This window comes from Antechinus flavipes, chromosome 3 (assembly GCF_016432865.1).
Source record: "Antechinus flavipes isolate AdamAnt ecotype Samford, QLD, Australia chromosome 3, AdamAnt_v2, whole genome shotgun sequence".
Lineage (NCBI taxonomy): Eukaryota > Metazoa > Chordata > Mammalia > Dasyuromorphia > Dasyuridae > Antechinus > Antechinus flavipes.
This window is the reverse complement of record NC_067400.1, coordinates 126,432,371-126,449,460: the sequence shown is the minus strand read 5'-3', so window position 1 is coordinate 126,449,460 and position 17,090 is coordinate 126,432,371.

Sequence of the window (17,090 nt, the reverse complement as noted above, 5' to 3'; positions counted from 1 at the left end):
TTATACATTTTTTATTTTAATTTTATTTTATTTAATAATAACTTTGTATTGACAGAATCCATGCCAGGGTAATTTTTTTACAACATTATCCCTTGCACTCGCTTATGTTTCGATTTTTCCCCTCCCTCCCTCCACCCCCCCAAGATGGCAAGCAGTCCTATATATGTTAAATATGTTGCAGTATATCCTAGATACAATGCATATTTGCAGAACCAAACAGTTCTCCTGTTGCACAGGGAAAATTGGATTCAGAAGATAACAATAACTCGGGAAGAAAATCAAAAATGCAAATAGTTCACATTTGTTTCCCAGTGTTCCTTCTTTGGGTGTAGCTGTTTCTGTCCATCATTTATCCATTGAAACTCAGTTAGGTCTCTTTGTCATAGAAATCAACTTCCATCAGAATACATCCTCATACAATATCGTTGTCGAAGTATATAATGATCTCCTGGTTCTGCTCATCTCACTTGGCATCAGTCCATGTAGGTCTCTCCAAGCCTCTCTGTATTCATCCTGCTGGTCATTCCTTACAGAGCAATAATATTCCATAACATTCGTATACTACAATTTACCCAGCCATTCTCCAATTGATGGGCATCCATTCATTTTCCAGTTTCTAGCCACTACAAACAGGGCTGCTACAAACATTTTGGCACATACAGGTCCTTTTCCCTTTTTTAGTATCTCTTTGGGGTATAAGCCCAATAGAAACACTGCTGGATCAAAGGGTATGCACAATTTGATAACTTTTTGGGCATAATTCCAGATTGCTCTCCAGAATGGTTGAATTCGTTCACAACTCCACCAACAATGCATCAGTGTCCCCGCTTTCCCGCATCCCCTCCAACATTCATCATTATTTTTTCCTGTCATCTTAGCCAATCTGACAGCTGTGTAGTGATATCTCAGAGTTGTCTTAATTTGCATTTCTCTGATCAATAGTGATTTGGAACACTCTTTCATATGAGTGGTAATAGTTTCAATTTCATCCTCTGAAAATTGTCTGTTCATATCCTTTGACCATTTATCAATTGGAGAATGGCTTGATTTTTTTGTAAATTTGAATCAGTTCTCTATATATTTTGGAAATGAGGCCTTTATCAGAACCTTTAATTGTAAAGATGTTTTCCCAATTTGTTGCTTCCCTACTAATCTTGTTTGCATTCGTTCTGTTTGTACAAAGGCTTTTTAATTTGATATAATCAAAATTTTCTATTTTGTGATCAGTAATGGTCTCTAGTTCATCTTTGGTCACAAATTTCTTTCTCCTCCACAAGTCTGAGAGATAAACTATCCTATGTTCCTCTAATTTATTTATAATCTCGTTCTTTATGCCTAGGTCATGGACCCTTCTTTATACATTTTTGATGAAATGATATCTTTTATATATAATAGTTGTATGCAGCCACTTCACATCTTCACAAAGGTATAATTTACCATTAGTAATAGAAAATATAAAATTTGGCTGTTGCTGTGGATGTTTTTATTTTTTAACTTACAATAAAAATCTCATTCAAAATTTCTCATAAAAATGAAAATTTGAAGGATCAGTTTAGAAAAACTGATATTGATATGTGCTGTTGCTCATATAATAATAAAGCTTTCATATTAAATGTATGATCCAATTACCACTAAAGGTGACTACCCAGTCAATTCATGGACCCTCTAAAATAATTTCCCAGACTTTACTCTGGAAACCAGGTTCCATGTGATTTCCAAACAATGTGCCTGATGACTAAAAAGAGTTATATTGATAATGTGGACTATATCTCCATTAAATGAGCTGCTTTGCCATGGGCCCTCAAGTGTGAAAGGACATAGAAAGCAATGATTGTTTATAAGAATGACTAACCTTACAGATCAATCTCTTCTGAAACATACTTCCTCTGGCATTCTCCAGCATTCTTTCCATCTGGCTTAAGGTCTCTGACCACTGAATCCTGCTGATTGAAACTCAACAGTACTCTTGAAGACTGGATAAATTCAAGTAATATTGTGTCCACAAGAGTATCTCCTAAGTGTTTCCAAACCTTTTCCCATAATTTGTGATCTTTTATGTTTTCATATGGCCTAAAGGAAAGACAACTGGCATTGGAGTCGGAGATATTTAGATATGAATCCTACTTGCTGTATGATGTGGACATAAGTTTTGTTATTTTCAAAATGCAAAACTTAGAATAGATTGCCACTAAGTTTTTGTCTACCTCTAGGTTAATTATATAATTCTTCAATAATTCTATTTATTTCTATAGAGCTACTCATTAGGTTGGTTTAGTGGTGTCCTAAGTTAATTTTTGCTACTGGGAAAAGTTGCCTTCAGAATTGAAAATTAATAATTTTTTTATTCATTAATTCTTATTTTTCATTCCAAAACATTGTCTGACATGGAGGTTGGTGTTTTTGTCATGCATATGTAAAATAGAATAATGGAAATTTTATCTGATTCCCAGTATTGTACCTAAAACAAAGAGAATAATTCCAAATCAGTCAATAATCATGACAGACCATTGTTTTGCAATATAAACCTTACCTTCAATATTATAAATTTATTATTAAAGTAAGCAGAACCAGAGTTTCAGCTGTACTGCCACAACATCTTATATAGTATTACTAAATTATCCCAGTCATGACAGAGTAAAAATATTAATTCAACCAACCAACCTTCACACTTTATATAAATTCCTAGAAACCATCACTGTTGAAATTTTCCAACATTCCATTCTTCTCCACTAGAGTTCTGATATTCTTTATTTTTTAGTTAGAAATTTAAATTGTGTCATAATTTCTAGATCATGCGTTTGAGCCATTACTATGCTCCAAATATCATCCTTACAATAGACAATATTGTTTTCTTGGGGACAGCCTAAATAGAAAAAAGAACATCAACTGTATGTTGTCTTTTAAGTAATGAATTCTTTGGTCACTGCAACCTCTGAAAAAAACCAACAAAATTAACAAACGGCAATTGTGCACAGATGATGGCAGAATGACAGAGATAAGATATTATTAATGAGAATGTCACAATATGGGAATTTTATATAAAGAATAATTTACCTGTTGTTTCTAAATATGAGATTCTTGTCCAGCAAGGAAACCCCAAAGAGATATACTATCGGAGGAAAAGAATCATTTTAATTCTGACATCCTTGGGAAGTGGTAGCTAAGTAAAAGCACTTAGCTTAATAAGTACCTATTTGCTTCTTCCTATTGCAAGAGACTCCTGTCTGGTCTCCCTGTCTCAATTTTCTTTCAATACAATCCACATTTTCAGCTCAGCTGCTAAAATGATTTTCCTAAAGTGCATCCCCTGTTCCCCAACCTACTAAGTAAAATTCATTGAGTCCATATTACTTTCAAGATCAAACAGGAAATCCTTTACATGGTATTTAAAGTTTTTTTATAGTCTGAAACTTCTCTATCTTTCAAATCAACTTTTACTTCAGTAACCTCACTATACTCTGTGATTGATCTAACCTTCCTACTGCTTCTTGAATATGACATTCCATCTCCCCACATTTATACTGTCACAATTGCCTGTAATGTTTTTCTTCCTCTCCTCTGCCTCCAAGCTTTCTAGACTTTCTTCAAGATTTAGTTCAAATTCAAATTCTATCTTCTCCCATCTCCTCTTTTTTGTTTAAAAAGTTCAACTAAGAGCTGCCTCAAAAATATGCTACTAGTCTTCTAAGTTTTCTTCTTTGTTTTAGTTTTATATTGATCTTGATTTTTTTTATCTAAAAAGTCAATTGTCTGGCTATCTTCAGAAAGCTAATAGGGAAATAAATTGTACATTGCTACATGATTGTTTCTGCCCATTGGAACAATATCCCAATTCTTCCCACAACTAATGCCTTCTCAATGAAATTACCTTCTGTTTACCCACCAGATAGTTAGGATATGCTCACTTATTTGTGTATCATCTCTACATTAGAATGTAAACTCCTCAATGGTTGGAGCTATCATTTACTTTCTTTTTAACCCCAGCATTTGTCACAGTTTTGGTTGGCACAAATCCTGTGCTTTTGAGCTCAGAGAGTGACTTGAATCTTTGCTTTCTTTAGATTTAAAAAAATAATTCCTAATGTAATACATAGGTCAAAGTGATATCAAAATCCAAATGTGGCAGCTACCTTGATATTGATGAAGAAAATCTTCATATATGTCTTTATATATTTTTCATATATCTCGATGGGAATCTTCATATATTTCTTCCTTTTTAAAAGTTGATTTGCTGTCATTTCACTTTTATTCTGAAATTTTCCTCAAAATAATCTGGCTTAAGTGGGTCAAAACTTCCTCTGGATTTGTTTTTCTCCCATTGCTTCTCACCTTCTACCTTGTTTTGTAAGGTAGTATTGCTCATAATCTTCTATCATCTTCCTCTGTTAGATTTCACAGAAGAGTTTATATTCTAAAATAGTGTTGCTTTCAAGCACCATATGTGCCTACTTGGCAGGGATATAAAGAGATTTCTGGTTTCTAGGCTTCTATGGTCTACCAGTTTTAGCTATGAATTATATATTAAAAAAACTTTCTTAAATAATGATGCTAATTTATATTGATATCTGCCACTTAATCTCTCCTATTTCACCTTTTTTCATGCAAAACTTATTTTAAATGGTCAGTTACAAATTGCTTCCCACATGTACCTTATAGCTTTTTCATTTTTCTTCTTTATTTTAGTTCATTATTGATTTTTATCTTTGCTCTGAAAAGCCAGTTAAATGGCTATACTCAGAAAGTTGATAAGAAAATGATTCCCCACTTGGAACTTAATGCATATTATCACATAATTATTTTCATTTATTTATAGATGCTATTCTATATTTTCTATGTCCAATACTTCCAAAATTGAAACTTTAAGATCACATTCATATATATGTGTAGAACAATGCAAAATTTTCTAAAGAGGTTTGGCCTTTTTGCTGTCTTACTCCTGTACCATTATGTTTTTGCCTTCTGCTCATCTATAACTTTGCATAAAATAAGCAAGTATTAAAGTCAATGTTGATTCAATTTGATTTAATTTATTTAGTCCTTTCTATTATTATTAATTCATTATGTAGAAAAACGAATAAACATGTTCATATGAAAGAAATTAATTGCAAACAACCTCAAAACAAAAAGTCAATGATTTCCAGTGCTCAGAACCTCAAGTAATACATTTTTATGTCTATTATCATCTTAGACTATAATATTAAGTGTTATTTGCTTAATTAGTGTAAGAAAAACAATATACCTAACTGGGACTCTTTTGTACCTAATTCAGATATAGTCATATTATATATTCATAGCACTTTTTAATCACAAAATTCTTTTGCCAATATTATCTCATTTGAATTTTTCAATAGTCCTGTGGAATTGAAAAGATAGTTCTTTGTAGCTTTATTTTACTGAGCAGAAGACTAAGGATTAGGGTGTTTAAATGCTTTGGTCAATATTCTGAAACTTTTAAATTGTGAGATCAAAACCTAGAGCCAAATCTTCTATCTCCAGTTTCAGGATTCTTTTCAATATACCACAATAGTCCCATTAATACAATGTTGCTTAAAGAATGCTTCTATTTTAGGTGAGAATCTGGTACCTTCAAAATCAAATATCACTCTTAAATATTTGTATATTGTCCAAAATTAAAGTTTGGCTGTCAAAAGATTATAAAATTTTTCACAGTAATTTTAATCTTTTTTTCCTACTTGGCTGCAACACTTTAATTAGTTCTACTAGAGGTGTTAATGCTTTTCAAAAATAAGCCACATGTTCCCTAAAATATCATTTATAGTTAAGGATAGGGCAGTAAGAAAGGAGACTGAAGAATAAAATTAGACTTGGAAGATATGAATGATTTTAAATGAAATTTACAAGTCTAAATGTTCTCTATACAATTGAGAAGAGGGTAAGCAATGGACTTAGATGTGAAGCTTTAAAGAATTCCCCTCTATATTTTGTTGAATCAATGAATTTGGGGATTGGGAAAGAACTCAGTAACCATTTAGTCAAAACTCTGAAAAGAATCCCTACTAAAAATACACATGAGAAGTAATCTTTAAGACTCTGCTGAAAACCTTTCCCAAGGAAGAACCTGCCACCTAGAAATCAGACAATTCCACTTTGAAATGGTCCTTATTTAGGGAAAGCTCTTCATTAGATCAAGTAGAAATTTATACCCAAAACATACCTTTACATTTAGCACTATTAAATTTCATCCCAATCTTGTAGCTTATCAAATTCTTTTTGGAAACTGACTCTATTCAATTCATTATCTATCCTTCTCAGCTTCATATATAAATCTGTAAAATTCTGTAATCTGTAAAATTTAAGAAGGAAGGTAAAACTTGAGAAATCCCTTTTATAACACCTATAATTTATAAGACAATAGAGATCTTCAGGAGCACATAGGGCAGTAGGATCCTTTGTTGGAATACATTGCAATTGGAAGCAATAATTACACAGAAGAATAGTTATAGAACTAAGAACGATTGCTAAACAGAACACATTCATTCTATGTATGAGATATGCTTCCCATACACAGGATGAATATCTAACTGTTCCTTCTCAATATCCTTTGCTGGATCTTATAAAAGGACATGCCCAATGTAGATGTCCTCAAAGGCTCTCTCCTGGGTCTGCTTCATCAATTCTTATATACTATTTTACATGATCATCTCATTAGCACCCAAGGATTCAATTTTTATCTTTTCCCAGATGATTCTCAGATCTGTCTTACTTCTTTTCCATTCTTAGCCTCTAGTCTCATATCAAGTGTCTATTGTACCTCTTGAACTTGATATTCCATAAGTTACATCAATTACATCATGTCTAAAACAGAACTCATTGCTTATCCTTCAAAGTCCTATTTTCTTCAAAACTGAGATATTACTAGTGATGGAGACACCATTCTACCAGTCACCTAGGATCATAATCATTAATTTACTATACTCCTAACTTGCAGTCAGAAAACAACTCAATAATCTGTTACCAAATATTATTATTTCTATCTTTACTTACCCTCTGTGTAGCTCATCTGTAAAAATGGGGTCATAATGGAACCCACTTCACAGGGATGCTGGGAGAATGCCATGGATTAATAATTGCCAAAGCACTTTCCACAACATCTGCCCCATGACTCTGGGGCAGAATCTCATCAACTCATGCCTGAACTATTAAAATATGCTTATTATTATTAAAGTCTCCGTTACTCAAATTTCTCTCCATTTAGTATATATGGCATTTAGTTTCAGTTGATAAAGTGATTTTCCTAAATCACAGGTCTGATCATGTCTTTCTCCTACACACATACACACCAATAAAACTGAGTAGCCTCTAAATAACTCCAGGGCTATTTGTGAAACATCATTTGTCTTTTGAAGATTTTTACAAACCGACCTCTTCCTATCATTAGCATCTTTTTACTTTTTTCTCACCTCCATAAACTATGACGTCCTTTCTTCCTCATAACACTCCATTTTCTGACTGCATTTTTGCTCACTATCTCTCATGTTTGAAATATTCTTCTTTGTTATCTCAACCTTCTGATTTCTCTGATTTCTTTCACCATTCAGGTCAAATCCTACCTTCTTCAATAGGATTCCCCATCCCATCCCTCTCTCACCCCAGTGCTTTTTTTCTTAGATTACCTCTCATTTACTTTAAATATTTTATGTACATATATAAATTTATTTTATATATTAATAATATACATAATTAAATGTAATATATAAATTATATTTTAACAATATAGAGATTAGGCACACACATTTATAATGGAAACAAATAAATATACTTTATACATAGTAATTGCTATATATGCAGCATATGTGTATTTGGTACTTTAACCTCCATTGATTATTATATTTCATACATCCCCCAGACTTTTTTCTCTTCCCCCACACATGGGTGGCTCAAGTCCCCACTTAGTTTATTTCCCAAACATCCCAGTTCCATTTAATTAATTGAAAACCAGATTAGCTTTTACAAAGGAATATTTGCAGAAGAATACAGAGGAATATTCAAAAGTGTAGCAAAAAAAAAAAAAAAGCCCAAAACATATAAACATTTCTTCCTATCCCTCAAAGGCATAAGCCTTCTTTTCACACATATATATCTTGTTTGCCTCAGAAGAGGGAAGGATTAGGTTCACAGTTTAGTTCTTATTAAAACCTTGAACACAAGTTTCTAAATCTAAAGTTGGGTTAGAGTACAGTACATCAGAGATCCTATATTCTTTGGCCTTCCCTATTGTGTTTGTTACATCTTTCCTGCAATCCTTGGCACCAAGATCCCTATGGTTCAAAGTTTCAAGTTAGGGACTATACTCCCTGCATATAGAACTGAAAAGGATAAAAGCAAACTAATTATTTGGGACCACAGAATCTAAAAGGAGATGAAATAGCTTTCCAAACTTCCTTTTTACCAATTCACTGCATAAAGTCTCTACTTTGGTGAATGAAACTTTTAATCTTGGAATTCTCTGGAAAGAAAGAGAATGACTATGTTACAGTCAGGTAGATTTAAAGAAGTAGGCTGTCCCATATATTCAGTCTGTAGAGAGCAGCTAACCCTAACTATATGTTAGACAAGCAAAAAAAAAAAAATCTTTTCCCAGAAGTAAGTAATTTCCAGATCGGTGCCTTCATTTTAGGTGATCTGGGCTTACTCCAAAGCTCCATTAAAACCTTCTAAATACAATTGTGTGATGTTTCTCCCAGAATAATGTGAACTCCCCAAGGTCAGGGAAACTACCTTCTTGGTTTTTGTTTTGTTTGTTTTGTTTTAAATCTATATTCCTTACAACAGTGCCTAGCCCAGAGTAAACAGTAAATGTTTGTTGATTTACAGCTGAGTCACATACTAATTAATGATGTTATGGAGGTGAATGGAAAATGACACTTCCTTTCATCTTCATCGCCAATGCAATGGAGAAAGACAGGTTTTAGCACACTTCTGAATAGTAAAGGGAGAAATGAAGCATAATCTCAAATGTATTATTTGCCACTGATTAGCCATAAATAATAAAAGGAGCAAGGTAGAGGATCATAATAAGTGAGGAACTCTGGGAAAGGCATACTTGAAGCAAGGATACTTACAACAGGGTGTTTACTCACTGTGATTGATGAGATAATGGTTTTCACATATACTTAATGGGATGCATTGATATAATCTCTCTAGTTGTCATATACTTAATGTGATATAGTGATGTAATGATTCTACAGTTGGCACATAGTCAGTGTGTTGCAGTGATGTAATCACACTAAGTTATTTAAGGGCTAAGAGGACTTGAAATAAAGAGACGCCATCCTTGACCATCCTCATGATGGCTCTTCTGCCTTTACTTCTCCACCTAAGACCAAGGCCCATCCAGAGATCTTCCAGAAAGCTAGTCCAGACATTACATTTTGGTACCCATGAGCAGAAGAAGGAGGAGGAGTGGGAGGAGCAGTGACAATATCAGCACCACCCATGCAGCAGTTTTGTCCATCCCTTATACCAAGATTACAAAAGGCACTAGTTAAAGCTAAAGAGGAAGGACAGGATACATCTGATTTGAGAATAGAAGCATACCCCTGACTGAAGAGTTTGGCTCTTCATATCAAGCCAGGAGAAGATACATTCCTTTTAATCTGGAAATTATCAAAGATCTGAAAAAATCTTGCACTTTTTATGGGCCTACATTGTCTTATGTTAAGATGGCATTAGAGAATTTAGCTTATGAAATTTTAACCCCCCAGTGACTGGAAATCTATAGCAAGGACATGTTTAGAACTTGGACAAAACTTGTTGTGGCTTTCTAAATGTAGTGAACTCTGTAGAATGAAACAGGCAGCCTGGATAATATAATATGCCAGTCATCTTTGATCAACTAGCAGGTATACATCCTTATGAAGACATTTTAGCGCAGATTAATTACCCTATACGAGCATATGAACAAATTGCTTCTTTTGCTATCAAAGCTGGGGCATCCTCTCAGGAAGACAAGACAGAGGGGAAGCCTTCACAAAAATAGTGCAAGGTCCAAATGAACCCTTGGCTGATTTTGTAGGCTGTCTGCAGACAGCTGTCATAAAAACTATTGATGAAAATGTAGCAACAGAAATTATAAGAGAAGTAGAAGCATCAGGGTTACTGATACACACTCCTGATAGGCAATTTGGTGATATTTATCCAGATTTTGACTCCTGGCAAAAGAATCCAGGAATATTCTGGACTGCAGCAGTTACAGCTGACCATCCTATGCTCACTATATATGTAAATGGCATACCATTGGAAAGGTTGGTAGACACAGGTGCAGGTTATACAGTCATTAGAGGTGCCAACTGGCCCAGTCACTGGCCAAAGATTAAGGCAGACACCTACATGTCTGGCACAGGAGGATCAATAGCAGCTGAAGTTAGTGCTACCCCTTTTAAATGGATAGTTGAAGGTGAAACAGGAATTTTTACTCCTTTTGTAGTAGAAAAAAAAATCCCCATCAATCTGTGGGGAAGAGACATCTTACAACAGTTAGGATTACAATTGAGTACTTCAGCTTTTTAGGCAGGACTGCTGTTGAAGGCCTGCCTGCATTTTCACCTGTTCCCATTCATTAGAAAACTGATACATCAATGTGGGTAAAAAAATGGCCCTTAACAAGTGAAAAAAAAAATCCAGGCCTTATTAGATATAGTACGGAGCAACTTGACCAAGGACACAACCTTCACTAAGTCCTTGGAATTCCCCTGTATTTGTTGTGAAAAAAGAAATCTGGAAAATGGAGATTGTTTTTGATCTGATTTAATATTTGATTTAAGATTGATTAAGATCTGATTTCTGATTTAAGAAAAGTAAATGAACAAATGGAAACTATGGAAACTCTTCAGCCTGGACTTCCATCTCCTACTCAGTTGCCTAAAGAATGTCCTCTTTGAGTTATAGACATTAAGGACTGTTTCTATTCTATCCCTTTAGATAAGGGGGGATATGAAAAGATTTGTCTTTTCAGTGCCCAACATTAATTTAACTGAGTCTTTAAAAAGATATTAATGGACAGTTTTGCCACAAGGAATTAAAAACAGCCCTACTATGTGTCAAGTGTATGTGGCTGCTGCTCTTACTCCAGTAAGAAAAGCATTTCCAAAAGTAACATTATTACATTACATGGATGATGTTTTGGGATGTCCACCTGAGGAACAAATGTTAGAAGCATGTCTACAAAAGATGATAGAAACACTAAGGAACTACAAATTGCAGATAGCTCCAGAAAAAATTCAAAGACACGCTCCTTTTCAATATTTAGGATATGAAGTATATCCTAAGGTGCTTACAGTACAAAAGCTCTCTTTTAGAACAGAGAAGTTGAACACATGAATGACTTTCAGAAATTTATAGGAGATATCCAATGGATGTGAACAGTGTTAGGCTTAACTACCCATCAATTACTACCATTATGTGACATTTTAAGGGGAGAGAGTGCATTAAACTCACCATGCCAGCATACAAAATAAGCTCAAGAGGCTTTGAGAGAAGTTGAACTGGCTTTATCCAATGTGGTTGAAAGAGTCACTCAAAAAGCCTTGGAAATATCAGTTTTTGCTACAAAAGAGGCGCTCACAGCAGTCCTTCATCAAGGAGACAGTGTGATAGAGTGGATGAACCTCCCAGCACAACCTTACTCCTTACACAGTGCTTGTGGCTAGAATCTTGTTAAAGGCCATTAAGCGAGTAGTACAATTATCTGGGATAAGACCTGACAAGATTTACACATTTTATACCAATGCACAAATTAATGTATGCTGTGAAACCATCCCAGAATGGCACATTTTATTGGTCACAAATCCATATTTTACACACAGTTCTCCATTAAAGATAACTTGACATAATTGGCAATGGATTTTTGAAGAAAAAGTTTCCAAGGTTCCTTTTAAAGGACCAACTATCTTTACAGATGCATCTAAACATGGCATTTGTGCTGTATACTCTCATAACTTAACTATACAAAGAGTAGTCAGAACTCCTTTTTGGTCCACTCAACAGAATGAATTGTATGCAATCATGCTTGTTATCCAGGCGATGTAAATATAATATCTGATTTGGCTTATTCAGTAAGTGTGGTACAAAGAATTGTCATAGCCCAAATAAACTTTGTAGCTTCTAATATATATCAGCTCTTTCAGGAACTTCAAGAGCAAGTGAGAAAGAATCCAGGTAAGATTTATATCTTGTATGTCCACTCTCATAGTTGACTTTCAGGTCCTATTTTTTAGTAGAAATTCAAAGGCAAATAGCTTTCTAACCATGTTAGCCAATACACCTTTATTTCAGGCAGCCCAAGAATCTCATTCTAAATATTCAGGCTACTCGAACTTTACCTTTGCAATTTGGGATAACAAAAGAGGAAGCTAGGAGCCTGTACAGCTTGCCTTCCTTTCCATGCTTCTATGCTCCCTCCACGGAAGAGGTTTGAGACCCAATGAAATTTGGCAAATGGATGTGACCTATTATAAATCCATCCTTGACCATTCTCATGGTGGCTCTTCTGCCTTTACTTCTCCACCTAAGACCAAGGCCTGTCCAGAGATCCTCCAGAAAGCTAGTCCAGACATTACAGAACAACATAAAGAGGATTATAGGATTAATGAAATATTTGGTAAGAGTTCATATTGGAAGGACATACTAAATACTATGAGGTTTAGAAATTAAGGTTTTATTACCCAGAACTCAGGAGAGTAGAATGTACATTGTCCCCCCTGCCCAACTCAGTCTCACTGGACAAGTATGTGAGTGCAGAATGTAATGGGTGTTTTTGTCGAGACTGGGCTTTATGAGATTGTACAGGAAAAAGGATTGCCCCATAACAACATATTACAATTACCAAGGAATGAATATCCTCAAATAATATAGAGTACATTTTTTGGTTTTGACTGGTTCTTGGTGTCTCATTGAGTCATTCATTTCCATTTGTTCAATTCTAATTTTTAGCGAATTATTTTCTTCAGTTATCTTTTTAGCTCCTTTTGTATTTGGCCAACTGAATTTTTTAAATGAGTTGTTTTGTTCGATGGACTTTTTTTCCATTTCACAAATTCTGTTTTTCAAGGAGTTGTTTTCTATTTTGTAAGGAGTTATATGTTTTTTTTTATTTCACAAAGTCTATTTTGTAAGGAGTTTTCTTCAAATAATTTGTGTTTCCTTTTCCAAATTCCCCAGCAATGTTATCATTTCTTTTCCCCATTTTTCTTCTAACTCTCTTTTAAGATCCTTTTTGAATTTTTCCAAGACAGCCTTGTGGGATGGGAAACAAGTCACATCACCTTTTGGGGCTTCATCTGGAGATGATCTGCTTTTAGTGTCCTCAGCTTTTGAGGTCTGTTCTTCTCTTTCTCCATAAAAATTATTGATGGTCAGACTTCTTCTTGCTTTTTTTGCTCATTTTTAAAAGGTTGAGATCTGCTATTAGGGCAAAGGAGAGACTGTCCAAGCTTCCTCTACAGGTGACAGTGGCTGTGTTGGGTCAGTGCTGGGTGAGCATGATCAGGTCCCACATTATTCTAGGGTTCAGGGGCTCACTATTTGCCTTTTGTATTTGTGTTGGATATCTCACAGCTAATCCATTGATCTAATGGCTTGCAACTAGGAGACAGTAGCCAACAGTGCTGTAGATGCCTCAGAGCACAGACCCTACACTTCCCTGGGTCTCTCCTCTATGCCTGCACTCGGCCACTTCCCCTCCTTTTGCCCCACATTGAAACAGACCTTTTCTGAAGTTCTCCCAAAATACTTTCTGCTGGAAATTTGTTACTCTCCACTGGATTCTGTCCCTACAAAACCAGTTCAGAGGCTTGATAAGAGGGACATAAGGGAAAATGTAGATTAAAAATGTGTTTCCCCTCTACCATCTTGGCTCCACTCCCCCCCCCCACTCCATACACATCATTTATTACAGTATAGTAATATTCCAAAACCTTAATTGGTTTTGCCCATTAGATGTCCCCGGTGGTGAAAAATGTACTTTCCCCCTCAAATCTCTGTTATTATAGAAAAAAAAAATACTCCTATAAATAGTTTATTATATTTTGTAACTTTCTCCTTATCAGGGCCCATTTTGCTATGTAAATCTACTAGTGAAATCACTAGGTCAAAGAGTATGGACTCATAACCAACTTCATTTGTTTAATTCCAAACTGCTTTCCACAGATTTATAGCTCTATCAACAATGTACTAACATGCCTATTTCACCACAACACTCCCATTTTGAGGGGTAAAGCATGAAATAAAATCTTCACCTGAAAAGTATGAGGGAAGGGACACTATGGGATCATCCAAAGTGGTAAGGAGTAGTTTGTAATGTTTCTGAGGTATATCCTATAGTTAAACACTTAGGTATAGAAGGATTATTTTGCCATAATAGTGAAGGCAAGAAACATAAATTTTTAGTGGTCCTGGCCAACCAAGATTCTCTAGCTATGTTCAGCAATAGTTGAATAGGCAGGAAAGAAGTAGATGATAAGAATTCTATAGTTGGGGCTTGGCAGGGAATTATTTGAAAAATAAAAAGAAAGAGACCTAGTGAAAAGGATGTTCCAAAGTTGAGCTGTCTTATTAAAGTATAGAAATAAGGGAAGAGAGGAGAGTACAATCAGTAAAGTGTTAAAGGAGTTGGGAGTGGATGGGACTGAAGCATAGATATAATGAGGATGAAGAATGCACATTGTTGTTTTAAGGCTTAAGGAAAGATGGACTTGGGAAACAAATTAGGATAAGGCAAAAATATTTTAGATATGGAAGGGAAATACTTCATAACAGAAATCTGAAGGATACAAGTATATCTGTATACTGTATGCTGAGATGTATAGCTGAGATGAAGCAGAAAAAGAGATCAAGGGACTTCAGTATATTTAAGAATTTGGATATAATAACTATATAATAGCCTTTTTATGTATATTGAAGTTACTTAGTATGAGGACAGTTGTTGGCTGGGTATACTGATCCAGGCACAGATCTTTCATCAAGAAAGAAGAAGACTACGCAAGGGGTTCAACAGGATTTCTATTGGGCATTAAGTTTGGATTTACTGAGCTTCCAAGGCAAGAGTTTACTGAACAATGGTGGTGCAAGAAGCATTTAGAAGTAGATATAAGAAATAATAAGTATTCTGACTACCTCATCATAACCAGCAAAATCATAATCAAGGTTATGAGTGAAAATACAAACAATACTAAAAAGAAAAACAGAGGGAGCTAGATTTGAGGAAGAGTCAAAAGTTAGAGGAAAATATTTAATATGGAAGTATAATGATATTGGAGAAAAATTCTACACAGCACAATTTAAAGGATGGAAAGATAGGGATGTGAGGGTTGGAAAATGTTGTTACTGGATTAGCAGGTAGACATTCAGAAATCATAAGAAGGTGAGAGTATGAAGAGGTGGGAGCGTGACATTTATTTAAGAATGAGTGCATATTGAATATCAATTTCTAGAGAGAGGTCCTTTGAAGGAAGTGGTGATACAAAATTCAAAACACTCCTTATATAAAACATTATGTGGACATTTGGAGAAAAAGAGCAAAGAGAATAACAAAAGCAGCAACAGTAATAATGAGCTACTAAAAAATCCAGAAAACAGGATACAGCATAGCTTATTAGCCTCAAGATTACTTATTCTTATTGTTATTGTCTCTACAGCCACAGAAAGAGTTCACACATTTAATAGTAGCATTAATAAAATTCATTTCTCTGTCAATCTATCACTAGTAAATTATGGTGTAGAACAATAGCTAGTAATTTTTGCCCCTAGCATAAACATACTCATTTAAATTGGTGTAATCATGATAAAGATGTCAGGACACCATAAAGCCATTTCTAGAGAACCCATTGCTTAGGAGAGAACAGAGAGCAGGAGTGGCTCCCAGGGTAGAAAGCAGCTTACCTTAAGTGACTCATGAGGGAAAAGCAGAAGTAAGTTGCCAGTTATTTTAAATAATATAGTTCTTAACTAGATTCTAAATCTAGGTTTCATTATTTCTTTTTTGTGTTGCTAAATTACTAAAAGTGCTGTAAGTATTCTCTAAATTTCACTCTCCTACATTGAAGCTCTGGTCACTCTGATTCAGTTATTCTTTTAGCACTGTCATTGCTGGTCCCGTATCTCTTTTTTATCTCTCTGCATGCTTTATTCTAATAACTGCATTCTTGTCTCCATTCATCACCTAAACTTTATTGTCCTAGCTATGGAAATATATATATACTATCCATATTCTCCTCTCACATAATTTATAATTTAGATATTCATTTTTAAAACAAATTTAACATGGCACATATTTCATTTTATGTTAATAAAATTCCAGTTGAACCAAAATCAATAAGTGATTGTATTAGATCAACAATTTTCAAATTTTATCCTTATTATAACCATTCATTTCTATTATAACCTAAGATATACAAACATTTATATTGTTGATTTTGGGAGCAAATCTGCTTAGTAACTGCTAATATGTTTATGCATCAGGTGTTTATAGAAAGGAAATAGAACCAACAGTAGGCAGGCAAATTGCTATAAAATACCAGAAATGCAAATCAAAAAGAGGTGGTGTTTAAGAGTAAGAAATGAATGGATAAGAGAAAGCAGAAAGTAAGTAGAAGTTGAAAAGATGAACTGAAGGAGAAAAGGAGAGAGGAAATTAGGATATGGTGATTTAGAAACAAGGATCTAATTCATTTAGGAAAAGGATTGGAGAGCTCCTGAGAGAGTTTATGATTCGGGTCCTGGGAGTAAAGCTGGGTCAAGTTATTCCATGTGTGAGGTCCAGAAAAGATAGAGAACTTCATACAGGTGTCAGATGGCTATGGGATGAGCAATTTGAATCTGACTTTGGGGAATGGATCTGAGACGTAGCCAGGAAAGATCTTGATTTTTTTTTCCTTCTTTTTCTGAAGTACTTAGGGCTAAGCAAAAAATATTCTAGTTGACTTGGGAGTGAATATTCATACATATATGTATTATGTGTGTATATATACATATATGGGACATATAGATGTGTGTGTAGGTAGTATGACATTAAGAAGACTCTTGCAGATACACACACACACACAGACACACACACACACACACACACAAAAATA